This window comes from Syngnathoides biaculeatus, chromosome 7 (assembly GCF_019802595.1).
Source record: "Syngnathoides biaculeatus isolate LvHL_M chromosome 7, ASM1980259v1, whole genome shotgun sequence".
Lineage (NCBI taxonomy): Eukaryota > Metazoa > Chordata > Actinopteri > Syngnathiformes > Syngnathidae > Syngnathoides > Syngnathoides biaculeatus.
The window spans coordinates 16542067-16562959 of NC_084646.1; the positions used below are offsets into that span (position 1 = coordinate 16542067).

General features: G+C 43.2%; 1 protein-coding gene across 3 annotated transcripts in view; it reads right to left on the reverse strand.

The window, feature by feature from the left end:
* The window catches only part of lhx9 (LIM homeobox 9), a 37944-nt gene extending 21475 nt beyond the window's left edge, over positions 1-16469 (reverse strand). For 2 of the 3 annotated variants that reach the window (XM_061826007.1, XM_061826003.1), the window contains exons 1-2: positions 16432-16464; positions 13264-13365 (exon numbers count right to left, since the gene is read on the reverse strand). The gene's annotated coding sequence lies outside the window, so the exon portion shown is untranslated. Of the gene's footprint in view, positions 1-13263; positions 13366-16431 lie in introns of all 3 variants that reach the window. The other variant, XM_061826004.1, reaches the window with a different exon arrangement.
* Positions 16470-20893: the final 4424 nt, after the last annotated feature.

Below are 20893 nucleotides of genomic sequence, written 5' to 3' on the forward strand. Positions count from 1 at the left end.
CGGAGTGCTGGGAGAAAACACACGCATATATATAGATAGAGGAGAGATAGAGAGAGAGAGAGATACACACACACACAGAGCAGACACAGAGAGACAGACAGAGAGACACAAAAGAGAGCAGAGAGAGAGAAACAGAGACACACAACAGGAGAGAAACAGAGACACACACAGAGAGAAACAGAGACACAGAGAGACAAAAGACCAGACAGAGAGAGATAAACAGAGAAATAGAAAAGAGAGAGACACACAGAGACAGAGAGAGAAACACAGAGAGAAGAGAGAGAAAACACACGAGACAGAGAGAGACACAAAGAGAGAAAGACAGACACACACAGAGATGAAAAAACAGAGAAAGGAGAGAGAACACAAAAAGATCCGAGCAGAGAGAGACAGAGAGAGAGAGAGATAGAGAGATAACACACAGATAAGAGGAATACAGAACATAGAGGAGAGAGAGAGAGAGAGAGAGAGAGATAGACACACAGGAGATAGAGAGATAGATATACAGATAGATACAATATACATATAAGAGAGAGAGATAGAGGGAGATAGACACATGGAACACATAACACACACACACAGAGAGGGTAGAGATAGAGAGAGATAGACAGATAGAGAGGTACACAGACACAACAACACAACACAGAGATAGAGAGAGATAGAGAAAGACAGATATAGAGAATAGACATACAGATGAGAGAGGGACACATACATAGAGAGAGAGAGAGAGAGAGAGATAGATAGAGTAGATAGATATATATATATAGATAGACCAACATAGATATAGAGACATATAGAGACACACATATACATATAGATAGACACACACATACATATATATACACACACACATATATATAGCACACACACAGAGAGATACACACACATATAGATATACACACACACATAATATACACACACACATAGATATATATAGAGGAGACACGCACACACATATATATAACATATACACACACACACACACACTATATAATACATATACACACACACACACACACCCGCACACACACATAGATATAGATATATATATAGAGAGATACACAGACACATATAGATATACACACACACACAGATAGACGTATATAATATACACAACCACAGATAGACGTAGATATTATACACACAGAGAGACACACATGAGAGAGACACATAGACAGCATAGATACACAAGAGACAGAGAGAGACACAGAGAGAGACACACAGAGAGATAGAGATATATAGCATACACATACAGATATATAGAGATATATACACACCACACATATATGTGTGTATACATACATATATAGATGTACACAACACACAAATATACATCTAGAGAGAGGACACAGAGGACAGAGAGAGAGAGATACAGAGATAGACAGACAGAGAGGTAACAGACACAGAGTAGGAGAGAGAGAGACAGAGAGAGAGGGAGAAACAGACACACAGAGAGATGACAGATAGGGACACAGACACACACACCTATAGAGAGAGATACACAGAAGAGAGATACATGGACACAGACACACACACAGAGAGAGAGAGAGACGTATAGACAGAGAGGAGAAGAGAGAGACAGAGACAGAGAACATAGAGAGAAGAGACAGGAGAGACAAGAGAGGAGACAGAGACAGAGAGGACAGAGACAGAGAGAGACACAGAGAGAGAGGAGAGAGAGAGAGAGAGACACACAGAGAGAGAGGAGAGAGAGCAGAGAGAGAGAGAGAGAGACATGAGAGAGACAGAGACAGAGACAGAGAGAGAGAGTACAGAGACAGAGAGGACAGAGACAGAGACAGAGAGAGAGAGAGAGAGAGAAGACAGACAGAGACAGGGACAGAGACAGAGAGAGAGGAGAGAGGACAGAGACAGAGACGAGAGAGCGAACATGAGACAGAGAGAGAGAGAGAGGACAAGAGACCAGAGAGAGAGAGACAGAGACAACAGAGAGAGAGAGAGAGACAGAGACACAGAGAGAGAGAGAGAGACAGAGACAGATAGAGAGAGAGAGGGAGAGAGAGACAACAAGAAGAGATAGAGAGACAGAGATTGTAGAGCGAGAGAGAGACACAGAGACAGAGGAGAGAGAACGAGAGAGGAGAGACACAGAGACAGAGAGAGAGACACAGAGAGAGAGAGAACACGAGACAGATAGAGAGACACAGAGAGAGATAGAGATGAGAGAGAGATACACAGACACACACATAGAGATAGATAGAGAGAGAGATAGAGAGATAGAGAGAGAGATACAATAGACATGTACAGAGACACACACACAACAGAGAGTATGAGATAGAGAGAGAGAGAGACAGAGAGAGATGGAACACATACACACAAGACACACACAGGAGAGAAGAGAGAGAGAGAGAGAGAGAGAGACGTACAGAGAGAGAGAGACAGACAGAGAGAGAGAGGACACAGACAGAGAGAGAGAGAGAAGAAGAGAGAGAGAGACAACGACACACAGAGAGAGGAGAGGACAGATAGAGAACACACATAGACAGAGATAGACACACACAGACATAGAGTACACACACGACATAGAGAGATACACACACAGTAGAGAGAGTACACACAGAGAGAGATATACACAGAGACACTATAGAGAGTACACACACAGATATATAAGATAGATACACGCACACACAAGATATAGACAATACACAGACACACACACATAGATATATACATATACACACACACACACACACACGCACACACACAGAGAGAGAGAGAGATAGAGATAGATAGAGAGAAGAGGACAGACACAGAGATAGAGACACACACACAGGATAGACGGAGATAAGATGACACACACATATAGACGGATATATATATGACACACATAAGATACACACAGATAGAGAGACATAGACACAAGAGACACACAGAGGACAGAGACAGACACAGAGAAGACACACAGAGAGGAGAGATAGAGACACAGAAATAGATAGAGAGATAGAGACACACAGACAGAGAGGTGTGGAGACATACAGATAGAGATGGACACAGCACACACAGATATGTGATATATACAGACAGACGACAGAGAGAAGAGAGACACACACAAGGAGAGGAGAGAGAGAGAGAGAGGTAGGAGAGATAGAGAGCAGAGAGAGAGACACAGAGAGAGAGAGAGGATGAGAGGACACACACAGAGACAGAGAGAGAACACACACAGAGTAATAGAGAACCACACACAGACACAGAGAGAGACACACAAAGACAGAGAGAGACACTACCACAGACAGAGAGAGACACACACAGAGAGAGAGAGACAGAGAGAGGACACAGACACACAGAGAGAGAGACAGAGAGAGGAGACACAGAGACAGATAGAGAGAGAGAGAGAGAGACAGAGAGATAGGGACACAGAGACAGAGAGAGAGTAGAGAGAGACATAGAGAGAGACAGAGACACACAGAGAGAGAGAGAGAGGACACAGACAGATCACACATGAGAGAGAGAGACAGAAGAGAGAGAGAGAGGGACACAGGACACGACAGACAAGGGAGGAGAGAGAGACGGAGAGACAGAGAGAGACAAAGAGAGACAGAGACAGAGACACAGAGAGAGAGAAAGAGACATAGAGAGACAGAGACAGAGAGAGACACAACAGAGAGAGAGAGAGAAGAGAGAGAGAGGAGAGAGAGAGAGAGACAGAGAGAGACAGAGACAGAGACCGATGAGAGAGAGATACAGAGACAGAGAGACGAGACAGAGACTAGAGAGAGAGAGATACAGACAGAGAGAGAGACAGAGAGAGAGAGAGAGATGGACAGACAGAGAGAGAGACAGAGAGAGAGAGAAGAGAGAGACAGAGAGAGAGAGAACAGAGACAGAGAGAGAGAGAGAGACAGGAGGACACAGAGAGAGAGAGAGAGAGACAGAGACACAGAAGAGAGAGAGAGGAGACAGAGAACACAGAGAGAGAGAGAGAGACAGAGAACAGGAGAGAGAGAGAGAGAGAGACACAGAGGAGAGAGAGAGAGAGACACAGAGAGGAGAGAGAGAGAGCACAGAGACAGAGAGAGAGAGATAAGAGAGAGAGAGAGGACACAGAGACGAGAGAGCACAGAGAGAGAGAAGAGAGACACAGAGAGAGAGAGGAGAACAGAGAAAGAGAGACACGAGAGAGACAGAGAACAAGCGAGACAGACAGAGACCAGACAGACAGAGAGAGACAGACAGATAGAGAGAGACAGAGAAGAACAGACAGAGAGAGACAGACTACAAGAAGAGACAGAGATGATATAGACAACAGAGAAGAGAGACAGAGAGAGAGACAACAGTCGAGAGAGACAGATAGAGAGGATACAGGACAGAGAGATATATATAGGAACATATAGGTGATAGGACATAGAGAGAGAGAGACAGAGAGGACAAATATATAGAACCACAGACCAGAGAGAGAGACACAGACAGAGAGAGCGAGGACACACAGCACAGAGAGAGGATAGACATCATAGACGACAGGAGAGAGAGAGAGAGATATAGACACAGAACAGAGAGAGGCGGACAGAGAGAGAGCAGAGAGAGAGAGAGGAGACAGACAGAAGGAGAGACAGTCGAGAGAGAGACACAGAGACAGAGAGAGACAGACAGAGGAACGAGAGAGCATGAGAGAGACAGAGAGACAGAGAGAGACCACAGAGAGAGAACAGACAGAGGAGACAGGAGGAGACAGGACAGAATGACAGACAGAGAAGAGAGACAGATAGGACAGAGCTGGAGAACAGACAGACAGAGGAGAGCGAGAGAGCAAGAGGGACAGACAGAGGAGAGAGACAGAGAGACAGAGAGACAGACAGACAGAGGAAGACAGAGAGAGGAGAGACAGACAGGAGAGAGGACAGACCAGAGAGAGAGAGAGACAGAGAGAGATGAGACAGAGACAGAGAGAGACATGAGAGAGAGAGACAGGAGAGAACAGAGAGAAGAGGAAAAAGGTTGAGAGACAGAGAGAGAGAGACAGAGAGAGAGAGAGACAGAGAGAGACACAGATAGAGAGAACAGAGAGAGACCACACCAGAAGAGAGACGATAGAGAGAGACACAGAGAAGCAGATAGCAGAGAGGAGGACACACAGAGAGAGAAGAGAGAGAGAGAGAGACAGGAGAGAGGACAGGACGACAGAGACAGGAGAGGAGACAGAGAGAGAGACAGAGAGAGAGGGAGGACAGACAGAGGAGACAGTAGAGAGAGAGACAGAGAGAGAAGAGAGGGGACAGAGAGAGAGAGAGAGAGAGACAGAGAGGAGAGAGAGAGAGAAAGAGAGAGAGAGAGAGAGAGCGAGCGAGAGGGACCAGAGAGAGAGGAGGAGGAGAAGAAGAGATGAGAGACAGAGAGAGAGAGAGAGACAGAGAGAGAGACCAGAGGAAAGAGAGAGGAGACATGAGAAGAGACAGAGAGATGAGAGAGAGAAGACAGAGAGGACAGAGAGGAGAGAGAGAGACTAGAGAGAGGAGAGAGACAGAAGGAGAGAGACGAGAGAAAGAGAGAGACAGAGAGAGTAGAGAGGAGACCGAGAGAGAGAGAGAGAGAGAGACAGAGAGAGGAGAAGAGAGTACAGAGAGAGACAAGAGGAGAGAGAGAGACAGAGAAGAGGAGGAGATAACAGAGAGAGAGAGATGAGAAGAGACATGAGAGAGAGAGAGGAGAGGACAGAGAGAGACAGAGGAGAGAGAGGACAGGAGAGAGACCAGAGGAGAGAGAGAGGAGAGGAGACAGAGAGAGGAGAGAACAGAGATGAGAGGATACAGGAGAGAGAGAGAGAGAGAGAGACGAGAGAGAGACAGAGAGAGAGGTAGAGAGACAGAGGAGAGAGAGAGAGAGAGACAGAAGAGAGAGAGACAGAGAGAGAGAGACCAGAGAGAGACAGGAGGACAGGAGAGAGGAGAGGAGAGAGAGAGAGAGAGAGAGAGAGAGAGAAGAAGACATGAGAGGATACAGGAGAGACAGAGAGAGACAAGACAGAGACAGAGAGAGAGACAGGGACAGACAAGACACAGAGATAGACAGACCAGAGATGAGAAAGAGAGACATGAGAGAGAGAGAGAGACCAGAGGACAGAGAGAGGAGAGACAGACAGAGAGTAAGAGAGAGAGAGAGACAGACAGGAGAAGAGAGATTGGAGACAGGACCAGAGTAGAGATAGAACAGAGAGGAGAGAGAGACAGACAGAAGAGGAGACAGAAAGAGAAGACAGACAGACAGAGAGGAGACAGACAGAGAGAGACAGACAGAGTAGAGAGACAAGAGAGAGACAGGAGAGACAGACAGAGAGAGAGACAGGGACGAGAGACGAGAGAGAACACAGAGAGAGAAGAGGGACACCAGAATGAGACAGACAGGAAGACACAGAGAGAGAGACAGACAGAGAGAGAGACCCACCAACAGAGAGAAACACACAGAGAGAAGGAGACAGAGAGAGAGGAGACAGAGGAGAGAAGACAGAGAGAGAGAGACACAGAGAGAGAGACAAGAGAGAAGAAAGAGTAGAGAGACGATAGAGGACATAGAGAGAGACAGATATGAGAGGACCACAGGAGAGACACCAGAGAGAGAGACCACAGAGAGGAGACACAGAGAGAGACAGATGAGAGAGACAGAGAAGAGGAGAGACAAGGGGGAGAAGAGAGAGAGAGAGAGACAGAGAGACAGGGAGCGAGAATAGAGACAGAGAGAGAGAGACTACAGAGAGAAGACAGAGAGGACAACACAGAGAGAGACAGAGAGAAGACGAGACAGAGAGACCAGAGAGAGAGACACAGAGAGACAGGGAGAGAAAACACAGAGAGACAGAAGAGAGACCAGAGAGACAGAGAGAGAACACAGAGAGACAGAGTAGAGACACAGGAGACTGATCCAGATATAACACACAGAAGAGAGATCTACAGAGAGAGACAGAGAGAGAGACAACACAGAGAGAGAGAGGACAGATGAGAGACATACAGAGAGAGAGACACATGAGAGGGAGACAGACAGAGAGAGAGACAAGAGAGAGACAGACAGAGAGAGGACACAGAGAGAGACAGACAGAGGAGAGACACAGAGAGAGAGGAGGACAACAGAGAGAGAGAGAGGAACATAAAGAGAGAGAGAGAGAAGAGAGAGAGAGGAAGAGAGAGACAGAGAGAGAGGAACAGAGAGAGAGAAAGAGAGATGATGAGAACAGAGATATAGAGAGACAGAGAGAGAGATTATTAGACTAGATTCAGACAGACGAGAGACAGCAGAAGACGTAATATACAGACAGAGAGGAGAGACTATACAGAGAGAGACGACGAGAGAGAGTACAGAAGAGAGAGAAAGAGAGGATTGAGAGCCAAGACAGAGAGAGATGATCAGAGAGGATTTGATGAGAGACTAGGATATAGACAGACATATAGATTATAGAGGACAGACGATCCTGCCGAGAGAGACAGAGACCAGAGAGACATAGTCGATGAGAGGATCACAGGATGAGAGACAACTACCATTTATATTTATATATACATTAGGACTATACAATATATATGTATACATAGATATCTCTATCCTTATATACATATAATATAAAGATATATAGACTAGATGAGAGAGCGAGAATATATAGATCATCCTCGGAGATGATATATATAGATATCTATCTCATAATATAAATATATACATATATATACATATATTTGAGACCTATTAGAGAGACATTATCTATATAGACAGAGATAGTATATAGAGAGACATATAGAGGAATCGGAGAGAGGCGAGAGAGACAGGAATAACAGATTGAGACTAGAAATATAGATAGTACAGCATATATATCAACACATATATGAGTAGGAGAGCATAGAGAGAACCTATATGATACAGAGGAGAGACCAGATATGTAACAGAGAGAAGAGACGATATAGAATATAGACACGAGATATATATATATATACAGATACATCATATAGGATATATACTCTATATATGATGATCATATATAGCAGGATACAGACATAGATATAATATAGAGATCATATATATAGATAATACATATATACATATATATACATACATATATATATATACTATATATATATACATATAACATATATAGACATACTATATATATGATATATATATCATCACATATATAATATAGTCAATATAATATATATATATATCAATCTACATATATATACATAGACATATACAGATATACATACAGATAATATAATCATATACACATATATAACATAATAATATAACATATACTATATAGTATATATATTACATATATATATATCTATCTATATACATATACATATACATATATACATATAATATATACATATGAGCATATATATCATATAGATATACACATACATATACATACATATATATATATTATACATGACATATATATATATATACATAGAGATATACATATCACATACTATATGATATACATAAAGGAGAGAACTATAGATATACATATAGATATATATATACATACACTACACACTATATATACAGATATACTATATATAGGATACTATACATAAACATAGATATATACATATACATACATATCCTATCCTATATATACTATTATATATACATATATACATATATAGACACACTACATATTATCTAGGATATATACATATATATTTATAGACTAGATATAGGAGACATAGAAGGATATACATATATATATATACAGAGATACATATATAGAGAGATAGAACATATATATATATAGACAATATACGAACATATAGAGAGATAGACATACAATATATATATATATATACATATATATACACACACACACACACACACACACACACATATATATATATATTTATATATATATACACATATATACACACACACACACATATATATATATATAGATTTATATATATATAATATATACACATATATACACACACACCATATATATATATATATATTTATATATATATATATATATACATACATTTATATACACACACACACACACAGCATGAACATGCACACGGCAGGTGACTGCCAGGTTCAAATCTGCCCTCGCCTGTGTGGAGTTTGCATGTTCTCCTCATGCCTGCCTTTTCTCCAGGTACTCCTGTTTCCTCCCACATCCCAAAAACATGCATGGTAGGATAACTGGCGACTCTAAATTGCCTGTAGGTATGAATGTGAGTGAGAACGGTTGTTTGTTTTTATATGCCTTGTGAATGGCTGGCAACCAGTTCAGAAAACAGCTGGCATAGGCTCCAGCACTCTCGCAACCCCAGTGAGGATAAACGGAACGGAGAATGAATGAACGAGAAAACACACACACACACGAATCTCGCTTTATGCATGCTGCATCTTCGATGCTCAACAATGATGAGGGACGCAGAAAACTTTGTGAATTTGTGTGTCGTGTGACGCACAACATTGGTTACCTACCTACTGTATGTGTGCAAGTCTCAAATTAAAAAGTGTGACACCTCTCAGTTTCCGCGTCAACATTTGCATTTTGTGATTAAAAATACAAAACTGTAAATCAGGTTTACCACAGAGACAGTCGCAGTGACAGAAGATGCGAGTGGGGTATGTGACAACGCACTTGCATCACGTGTGTGGAGGCGGAAGCGAAGCATTCGACTGCGAAGCCAGAGGTTGCATTATTGAGGAGAGAGAAAAAAGAAACATTGAATGTGTGGTCGCAATTCATCATGAAATGCAAGAGACCACCCATTCATTGTAACATGGACCTTTCTTTCCGTCGAATATGATGCTGCTTCGCGCGACCCAAGAAAGTGAGGCGCAAATTGATTAATTTTTTATTGTAGTAACATAACGTTTGCGTTGCGGAACGTCTCTTTTAATTATGAGTGCCCTCAAATGTGTTTTTTTTTTTTTTTTTTTTTTGTACCATGACAAAGATAGTATAACTCAACAATAATGATATATACAGTGTGCTTTTTGCTCAGTATAGTCACTGTGTAACATATGGATAATGTAATCCCTAAGTGGCAAAACTTAAGTCACTAAAGTAGGTGAAAAACATGGCAAATGTGGCCAGAAATGAACACGAGGAAGAGGGATCATGTACCCTAACAGATGGGCGTTTGGGGAAGTGAAGGGAGATGAAGGAAACATTTTTCTCTCTTGAGTCCATAGTATGAAGAAAGAAAAGAGCTGCTTATGATCCAAAATATACAAGCTCATCTGTGAAGCATGGAGGAAGTAATGTCATGCCTTGGGCTTGCATGGCTGCTACTGGAACAGACTCACTCATCTTTATTGATGATGTAACTTATGATGGTAGCAGCAGAATGATGTCTGAAAGCTACAAAACCATTTTGTCTCGCAATGTATTGAAAAATGCCTCCAAACTAACGGGGAGAAGCTTCATCATGCAACAACACAATGACACAAAACACACTGTCAACAAAACAAAGGACTTCATCAGGAGGAAAAGGTGGAAGGTCTTAGACTGGCCAAGTCAATAGAGCATACAAGGAGACTGAAGGGATACAAAAACGACCTGGAAAAGTATTTGAAATGACAAATGCAACAGTCTGGTGAAGTTAGTGAGTAGCAGGCTTGATGAAGCTACTGCAAGTAAAGATTATGGAACCAAAAATTTAATTTACAGTACCGTAAAATATATTAGCTACCGTCCCGATTTTGGTTGTTTTGCATATCTATCACACAGAAAGGTTTCATACAATCAGGACGGGGCCAAATACATTTTCACCCATTTATTTTGGTGGGAATGTGTGGTTATAATTGAATTGGGATTGACCCTTTAAGTCATGAGTGAACCAATAATATTGTCTACTCCACAGAATATTCATCAATCTCCATGAACCAAGATGTAGCCTGATAACTAAGTAACAGATGACAAACAAATGCGACTTTCTTTCTGCTTTTGATCAGAGTTTAGTGTTGGCGGCGGTTTATGTTCTCCTGAGTGACATTCTCCTTATACACTGTACCGTATGGGCAGTACAGTACTGCTAAAACAACAACTCTAGTAATGACCACAGACCATCTTAAAGTACAATACAGAGGTTCATCCACTTACAAAATTCATTCGTTCCAGAAGTTGTTTCATAATGATTTTCGTAAATAACCTCATCCGTTCCAAGACCCCCCCACCGTCACAAAAAAGTATTCAAAGTACATACTGCAGAGAATTATAAAAATTGTGTTAATTTACCTTTGGCGTTGGGCAACTACGGAAAGAGAAGGGGTGAGTGAGAAGCGAAACACATGGTGTGGGACAGAGGAGGAGGCAAATGTTTGACAGCTGAGAGAAAACATGTATGAATGTACGCACACAAAGACGTTAATTCCACAAAGGTTTCTTCGGGCCCATGGTGAAGAAAGATGAATAAACTTGCAATGAAAACAAAAAACTCACGTAAAAGTAGTCCTTTACCAATGCCCGCTAGCGTGTTATTCGGAGACAATGGACCTTTCCGATGGTGACCTTAAGCTCCACCCCCTTAGCCAAGTCCTATTATCTTTCCAATATGGCAACTGAACATAACAGGTTTGAACTGGATTCTCCATTGCCTATTCCAGATAATATTGGGGTATATTTTTTTGCCAAATGCGTCAGACTTGTCCAAGAGAGTTCTACAGAGAGAGGTCTCAACTATTTTACGCAAGGATATGTACACGGAATTAAGATTTTGGACGGAGCAGGACGCATTGTCAGAGTTACAGCGAAATGTTGGCGATCGATGCAAAAAAGTTTGACGCCTCACACACTTAATATTGAAATCCAACAAGATAAAATAGTGGAATCGTAGTGCGCATGTAAAGCAGGGTGAGTACTTTTTACTTGGAAAGATCACAAGTAATATCAGTGTAGTCTTTATAAGTTAGTGGGTGTATTCATTTGACTTTGCTTGTAATGGAATCCAATGCTCTGTCTTAAAAGTCTAATGTGATACAAGTGGGCAAATAGATATTTCTCTTGCATGACATCACACATTTACATATCCCTAACCCGAATCTTCGGCATAAAACATTAGACACTTCATTCTGCAGTTCAATGATACACTAACAAAGTGAAAGTTGTTCTCCTGCAATGTACAATAATTCAATCAAACTCAGGAAAGATAATTCTCCCTCACTTACTTTCGAACATATAGCCTTGTGTTTGTTATTGTCCACACTAAGTTCTAAAACGTGCGGTCTCCTGCAAGCCTTAATCCATCGTAGACATTTCGTCAACTGTGTTTTAAGCTTTGTAAAATGAATCAACCAGGCACGTTGTAACCTAGCAGGATATCTTCCATCAGAATTGTACATTCCCCAAGCGCATCTGAGGACCGTTTTCTTCGTAACATTAACATTTTCCAAGCGCACACTACTGACAACCAGCATTGCTTGTTGGACAATACGCCGAGAGGAGCGTGTCAAGCCAGGAGTTAAGACAATGCGGCTATCTTATTGGCTATTATTGTACGAGTGATCGACAGATCAGAAAGGTCCATTGAGTGTTCAAGGGAAACGACAAGCATCATGGGTAAAGACTGATGTCCCTTCTACACAATGGGATGCCAGGAAAATGCTATCTTGCTAAGATGCCAGGCAGCTCTATCGTTCCATTTTCAAACCAAGATACACGATGTTTACATTTTGGTGGAATTTGGGGCTGCGGATACCAGCGCCCATTTTTTCCTTTCATGTCATGAATTTTCCTTTGTAACTAGAGACAATATTTTTCTGAAGAGGTCTTTTGTAACCTGAATTTTTCGTTACAAGAGACATTTGTAAGTAGAGTAAGTAGAGGTATTAACAATTTTTGTTCAGCTGTTATTCAAAACATATGGAATAATAGTAATGACAACAATAGAAATGAGTGCAATAGAGAAGAAACACAGGTGTCAAACTGGTTACCAGGAGGCCAAACCTGGCACTAAATTATTTATGGCCCGCGAAAGGAAATACGTAAAATTGCAACTTGTCTTCACTTGTAATGACGCTCTGATATTGCAAGCATTATTTTGTTACCATTCCTACTTTTAAAATAAATTTAATTATAGTTGAAAACATGTTATAGCCTTCTGATTTAATAGTCATTCATATTTTTTTTGTGTAATTACATGGTGAATATTCATTTATATGGGTTGACAGTCATGACAGCTCTCCGAGGGAAGTCATAAGTTCGATGCGGCCCGTGACAAAAAATGACTGAATGATATCCCCTGGAGTAGAATTCATTTGCAGTACAAAGAAAACACACAATACATTAGAAAAGCAGACCAAGGAGCTCACATGTCTGCAAGCACTGCCACAGCACTTCCCTCGTTGAAGGTGGGCATACTCTGTGAACACCTTGTACCCACTGGAAGGGTCAACATACATCTGCTTCTTTGCCTGCACATAATGAACATTTTTTTAATTAGAGCAAGGCACAATATGAGCTATGATGTATGTTTCCTGAATATATTCAAACAAAAAACACACATACAATGGAAATTAACATAAATATACATATACTGCATATATAAACAGATTGTTTTGGGGTAAAGAGAGGAGGATGGTGGGCGACCTCCTTATATTGAAAGATGTAAAACAGTAGCTTGTATGATATTACAAATGAATTGGTGCATAACATTTGTGTGTTCTTCATTAGTCAAAAGTATGCCATGAAAAATACAGGAATATTCATATTTGTTTATCTACTTAAGTTTAGCAAGGCATTTCAAAATACATTTCTGACACAACCTCTCACGGTATGCTCCAGCTGTCTATAGACGCAATCACCTTCTGTGAGTGAAAAACACCAAACTCCTCTGCCATCCCTCAGGAAGTTTTGAAAATGTCACCTCTCAGTCTGTTTCAAACTGAGAGCTCACTGGTTGTTGAGCTTTGACAGGCCACAAAGACAAAAAAGCCCCAGGCCTTTTGGTGACACAGCCTGTCATTTCACATGGCATTGCACGACCACATAGTGAAACTGGCATAGCTGGGCCTCCTCTGCATTGTGCTTTTCCCACCCAGCCCCTCACATTCTCCTCAGGTCTTGGCCAACTTGCCTCAACTTCACTGCACACTCAGGAGCACAATATTTACAACAGAGAGGCCTCAAGGCATGCAGATGCACCTATTCACGGCCTGCAACACTGCACGCCTCACTGACTCTGCTTGATGGAGGAGTAGAGATGACCTCAAGATGATGAAGGATTCGACAAAAAAAATTACCCCCAATAAATATCAAGCTTGTGCTTAAATGTTGGTTATAAATATTCACTAGATCCCAGCTATCTCTATTTGCATCAGTATTTTATGCTGTACAGTGAAACTAAGGCTGAACAGAGACTGCTTGAGGAAATTGTTCAACCTCTGACGTTTTCAAATTTTATTTCTGGATGGGAAATACAGTAACAGAGAAGGAAATACCAGAAGATTCCATGTCGTAACTGCCGCCATCATAAAACCTTCCTTTATCGTACCGGCAAGGCTCTACGTTAAAAAGCAGTGGAGCCTCGGAATTTGAACATAATTCGTTCCTGAGAAGTGTTCAAAAACCAAGTTCGTCAACTATGGTCTTGTTCATTGGTCAAACACTAAAAACAGTAAAACTTTTTTTCCCATTGTGAATCTTTACTGTCTCCACTGATATCATCCTCTTATTCATGTTGCAAATCAGTCGAGATAGAATAAGTAGCACCTCTGTTGGTTGCAGACAAGTACAAACTAAAGTTTCTCACATCTTCAAAATGTGCTGCTAAGTAATCAACAATAAATTGCACATGATCTAAATAATTATCAATAACAATCAATTAATATGGCCAGGCTTTTGGGTCAGGTTTGCAGTTGTGTAGAACTGCACCACATCATAGGTGTGTGATTTTTCAAACCTCCACTACAGACAAACAAACGAGGTTGAATCTTAAATAAAAATCAATTTAAAAATGAACAATGTTATGTAAAGTTCTTATTCCTGGCACCTTTACTGTGAACGTGTATCTGATATTGTAACTAGTGTGTGTGTGGACATGTGTGCTTTACAAGAGCATTTCCCGGTTTGTTTCAGTCAGTTTCGAATGTTTAGGGAACAGGCGGCGGAACAATTAGAAAGATGGAGGTACACACTGGAAAGGAGAGGAATGAAGATTAGCCGAACTAAAACAGAGTATATGTGTATGAATGAGAGGGGCGGAGGAGGAAGAGTGAAGCTCCAGGGAGAAGAGATAGCGAGAGTGCACGCCTTCAAATACTTGCGGTCAACAATATAGAGCAATGGAGAGTGTGGTAAGGAAGGGAAGAAACAGGTCCAAGCGGGATGGGATAGTTGGTGGAAGGTGTCTGGTGTTCTATGTGACAGAAGAGTCTACGGGATGAAGGGCAAAGTTTAAAAAAAAGTGGTGAGGCCGGCCATGATGTACGGATTAGAGACCGTGGCACTGGAGAAATAACAGGAAGCAGAACTGGAGGTATCAGAAATGAAGATGCTGAGGTTCTCACTCGGGGTGGGCAGGTTGGATGGGATTAGAAATTAGCTCATTAGAGGGACAGATTCGAGAGAACAGACTACGGTGGTTTGGACATCTTCAGAGGTGAGAGAGTGAGTATATTGGTAGAAGGATGCTGAGGATGGAGCTGCCAGGGAAAAGAGCGAGAGGAAGACCAAAGAAAAGGTTGATGAATGTTGTGAGGGAAGACATGAGGACAGTTGGTGTTAGAGAGGAGGATGCAGGAGATAGGCTTGAGATGGAAAACGATGACACACTGTGACGACCCCTAACAGGACAAGCCGAAAGAAGAAGTTTCCAATATTTAGGCAATATGAAGGTACACAATATGCACTATTTTTTTCGTGTAGTACCTGAAGTAGTTTGCTGTCAACAACACAGTTAAGTGCATTGATATTTTGAATGTACGTACAATACATGCTTTTTAAAAAATATATATTTTTCCAATTTCATTCTCTATATACACAACACTTTGTATTAGTTTTGTTAAAAGAATTACCCCCATATTGAGGTGGAATAAGAAATTAAAAGTTGGCTAAAGTGACTTTTGACAGATTTTTCAAATATATATTGCTTTTGTTATTTGATATTTGTTTCCAATATTGATATTTTTGAAAATCAGGAATGTTTAGGCAATATGAAGTTACACAATAAAAAGTAAGTAAGTTTCTTTCGGCTTCTCCCTTTCGGGGTCGCCACAGCGTGTCATCTCAGATGAACGCACATATATGTTTGGCACAATTTTTACGCCGGATGCCCTTCCTGACGCAACCCTTCTCGGGAAGAATATGAAGTTACACAATATTCACTCAAATTTTCTTGCATCATACCTTTAGTAGTTTTCTGTGAACAACACAGTTAAATGTTGATATTTTGAGTGTACATAAAAAAACAAGCGCATGTATGAACTATTTGAGTTTCCAGACGCAAAAACAAACAGGAGCCCTTGCAGTGTTGCTATTACCTGACACGCTTCAGCGTGAACTGTATGGATGAGAATCTCCTCCGCTGTCAGCTGTCTACTAGCTTGTTGAGGGTCGGTCCTGTTCTCCGACGCGTCTCGTAGTTCTGACCCGGCGCAGACTTCGTGGGTCGGCGTGCTGGTGCTGTGTAGTCGTCTCGAGCCGCCTACATGCAGTTTAAAGCTTGACATTGTTACAAGGGGTCCCTTAAACTGGACGCAGAGGAGCGTCAATGTGCTGAGCAACTGTTTACTTAACATTGGGAGTGCATTGTCGAGGGTGAATGGCCAGATATATCCACGAAACATGTCTTTAATGCTAAAATACCGGAAAGTCCCGAGTGTTTTGTTTTTTTTCTTCAAATCGTGGCTTGTCAACTTTACATAGCTTTGCCTTCACAAGACTGAGTCGGTACACTACTTCCTGTTTGAAATGGACGTCATATTCACGTGACCCTTCATTCCAGGCTGGTGGCGCCCCCGCGGTCGTTTGAGGAACAACAGGGAAGACGGCCAGAGCTGAGATTTGAATAATGGATGCTAAAAACAACACAATAATACTGCTAAGAGTGTACCTTGCTTCTCTAACAATCAATCCAAACTCTGCTTCATCATCTTTGTCGTGGCAGACTTTATAATTCTTGTATAGGATGACGTATCTGCGGGAGTGAAAACCATGAGCTGATTCATACAACCATTCATCCATTATGGTAATTAGTGTCATAGGTGATTTGGATTTCATTTTAGTTGAATTTGGGCAAGAGACGGTGTAGTATCTGGACTGGTTACCAGCCAATCACAAGGCATGGTACACAAACAACTATTCACCCTCAAATTCATAATTGTGGATGACAAGAGTCTTCAATAAATTGTCTAGATGTGAACAAATATTGTTGATGGTGTGTAATGACATGCACATTGGAATATGATGACTGATTGAGCCATCTGTGTTGACTAGAAATACTAATTTCACCATCATTTACAGTACATGACAAAACATATGAGGAATTTCAATTTCACGGTCGTGCCTTTAGAAGAACAAACTGTAAAAAATTAAAGGTAGTGAAATGTATCTACATAAGCGTTCAAATGTTTGAAAATTATGCAAATGTAGAAAATCACCCACATCTAAATACTGTATAAACAGTATGGTGTTATGTTATACATATGTGATCCACTGGTCTGTGAATAATTTGGAATTAATCCCAGTGAAGAATTTACATCATTAAAACATTTGTGTTAATGCCTTTTGTCCCTCTGTGACCCTTGACAGTGTAATGTTGTGTATTTAGCATACTAACCATATGTAATTTACCATGTAGGTAAATCCTTATAATCCCAAAGAAATCTTATTTTCAATCTCCTTGACTGGGTGGAAGGATACTTTCCCATAATATTAAAGTGATATGAGGGCTCAGACTGAGAACTGCAAGGTTGATGAGTACACAATAATGATTCCTTTCAAGGTTATCTTGTCCTGGAAGCCACTGATGATGTGTCTACTCGAGTATTAAGTATAATGAAATCTGACAAGTGTTTTTATGATTGACATTGTGAGGTTCATTTACCCTCAGATGATTATAATAAAAATAAAACCCTGCAAATGTATCTACCTTGGGGGGAAACAGATGCATGAATTTTGATTTTCTCCAAAAGATATTTCTTCATCTGTCTGCGAAGGAGCAGTCAGATGAACACAAATAAATGCAGACTGCATTCAAAAATGTCTGTGACTGTGTTGACTTTGCTGCAAGCTGTGCTTGGTTTTGACTGCCTATTTCACACATTTATAGAGGTCAGAAAATGAAAATTTCCAAATTTATTGTTCATATACAAATAGTTGGGTTTCTTGATTGCCTGCCCACTCATAAAGCGTGACATTAAACGACCAAGCAAATCTTCAACTGTTTACTTTTTAAAATGTGTCTATGAATTACATGAGACAAGTACTGGTGTTCAGCACTTACTGTAAGTAAAAATACTAATACTTGTGCAAAAAGAACCCAGGGAAAAGTATACGTACTTAAGTCGCTCCCCTACTTAAGTAACCGTACAAAAGTGGAGGCCGTCTCCGCTTTTCCCCTACCTCGCTCGGCTCGGAGTTCCTGGGGATGGTGACTTTCTACCACCGGTTCATCCGCCGGGCGGCCCACATCATGCGCCCGCTCTATGAGGCTCTTAAAGACAAGGCCCCCAACCGGGACGTTGAATGGATGGCCGAGAGGATGGAAGCCTTCGAGGCTACGAAGGCCGCACTGAGTCGTGCCGCTATGCTGGCTCACCCGACCCACGGGGCCCCTGTCGCTCTCACTACCGATGCATCGGACTACGCTGTTGGAGCCGTATTCGAACAGTGGGTCGGCGGCGCCTGGCAACCGCTTGCCTTTTTCAGCCGTCAGCTGGTCCCCAGGGAGCGCAAATACAGCACGTTCGATAGAGAGCTCCTCAGCCTCTGGCTGGCGATCCGCCACTTCCGCTCCCTATTGGAAGGCCGTGAGTTCACGGCATATGTGGACCATAAACCCCTCACTTTCGCCATGTCCAAGGTGGCCGAGCCGTGGTCCGCCCGCCAGCAACGCCAACTGTCGTTCATCTCTGAGTACACTACGGACATCCAACACATCGCCGGCAAATCCAATGTGGTCGCGGACTGCCTCTCCAGGGCGATCGTCGGCACTGTGCATCTGGGTCTCGACTACTCCCGCATGAGCGCAGACCAGGCCTCGGACCACGGGGTGCAGGCCCTCAAGACTTCTGACACGGGTTTGCGCCTGGAGGAAGTCGCGGTTGGTGACTCGGGCGTCAGGTTGCTGTGCGACCTCTCGGCTGACCAGCCTCGGCCGCTGGTCCCTGCAAACTGGCGAAGAGCTGTTTTCGAGGCGGTCCACAACCTCTCCCACCCCGGAAGGAAACCGTCCGTGAGGCTGGTGGCCCAGAAGTTCGTGTGGCGCGGTCTCAAGAAAGATGTGCAGGCCTGGGTCGACTCGTGCGTGGCCTGTCAGCGGGCTAAGGTGCATCGCCACACAAAAGCCCCCTTGGAGCCCTTTGCTGTCCCCGAGAGGAGGTTTGACCACGTCAACGTTGACTTGGTAGGTCCACTTCCTCCCTCGCACGGATTCACCTACTTGCTCACCATGGTGGACAGGACGACCCGCTGGCCCGAAGCCGTTCCCCTCTCCTCGACAACGTCGTCAGACGTGGCCCGGGCGTTCATCGGCACGTGGGTTGCACGCTTCGGGACACCGTGCGACCTTTCTTCAGATCGTGGCCCTCAGTTTACCTCTGAACTCTGGAACGCAGTCGCTGAGAGTTTGGGGGTCAAGCTGCACCGCACTACCGCCTATCACCCCCAGGTGAACGGTCTTTGCGAGCGGTTCCACCGCTCCATGAAAGCAGCCCTGCGTGCCGGCTTGACGGACGGCAACTGGTTGGATAAGCTCCCGTGGGTCATGCTCGGCCTCAGGTGCGCCCCCAAGGAGGACCTGTTGTCCTCATCCGCCGAACTCGTCTACGGCCAGCTACTGCGGGTCCCCGGCGAATTCATCCCGGACGCCACAGCGCCCTGGTCCGCAGCCAGGCAACGGTCCTCCCTGCTGGAGGCCGCAAAAGGGTTTGCGCCGGTTCCCACGTCGCAACATGGCACCCCAGCTGCCCGGCTGCCCCGTCACCTGCGCTCTGCGGATTTTGTGTTTGTTCGTCATGACGCCCACCGTGGACCTCTCCGCCCCCCATACGACGGGCCGTTCAGGGTCCTGGAGCACGGGGATAAGAGCCTGCTCGTGGACATTGGCGGCAGACCCGAGACTGTTTCCGTGGACAGGGTCAAACCCGCGCACCTGGACATTGCCCAGCCTTTGGGGTTGGCCCTCCCCCCGCGCCGGGGTCGTCCCCCTTTGCCCTGTGCCCCTGCGCCCGCCGGGGTACCCTTGACCCCGCCTGAGCCCTTGTCCCGTGACTCAATGGACAGTGCGGCCCCGCCCCCATCGGCCCCTACAGTGCACACTCACCGGGGTCGGGTCATCATCCCTCCACGGCACAAGGATTTTGACTATGGGTGAATTCTGGGGGGGCTTGTGTGGTGTTTACATAATTCACCCGCGGGACCTCGAGTTAGGGTGCGGGGTTCCGCACGGACTGTTTTTGTTGTTGCGCTTCCGGAGGAAAGGTTAAGAGAGTTCCCGCCGTTATGCGAGTAGTTTGGTGATGTCGAACAATAAAGCAAGTACTGTTTCTGTGTCCGACACTCCGCCTCCGACTCCTTTTCTCCGGCGCTACAGACTTGTGCTTAAAGTGGGCCTGTCATGAAAGTGATGATTTTTGGTATATTATGAATGAAAAACCCACAGCCAATATGGTCCCATGTGTTTTTTCACCACAAAACGTGATTTTGACGTATACAGCTTTATGTAACTCCCGCCATGAAAATCATCTCAGGGATGTTTTCAAGAAGAAGCAGGAAGTGACG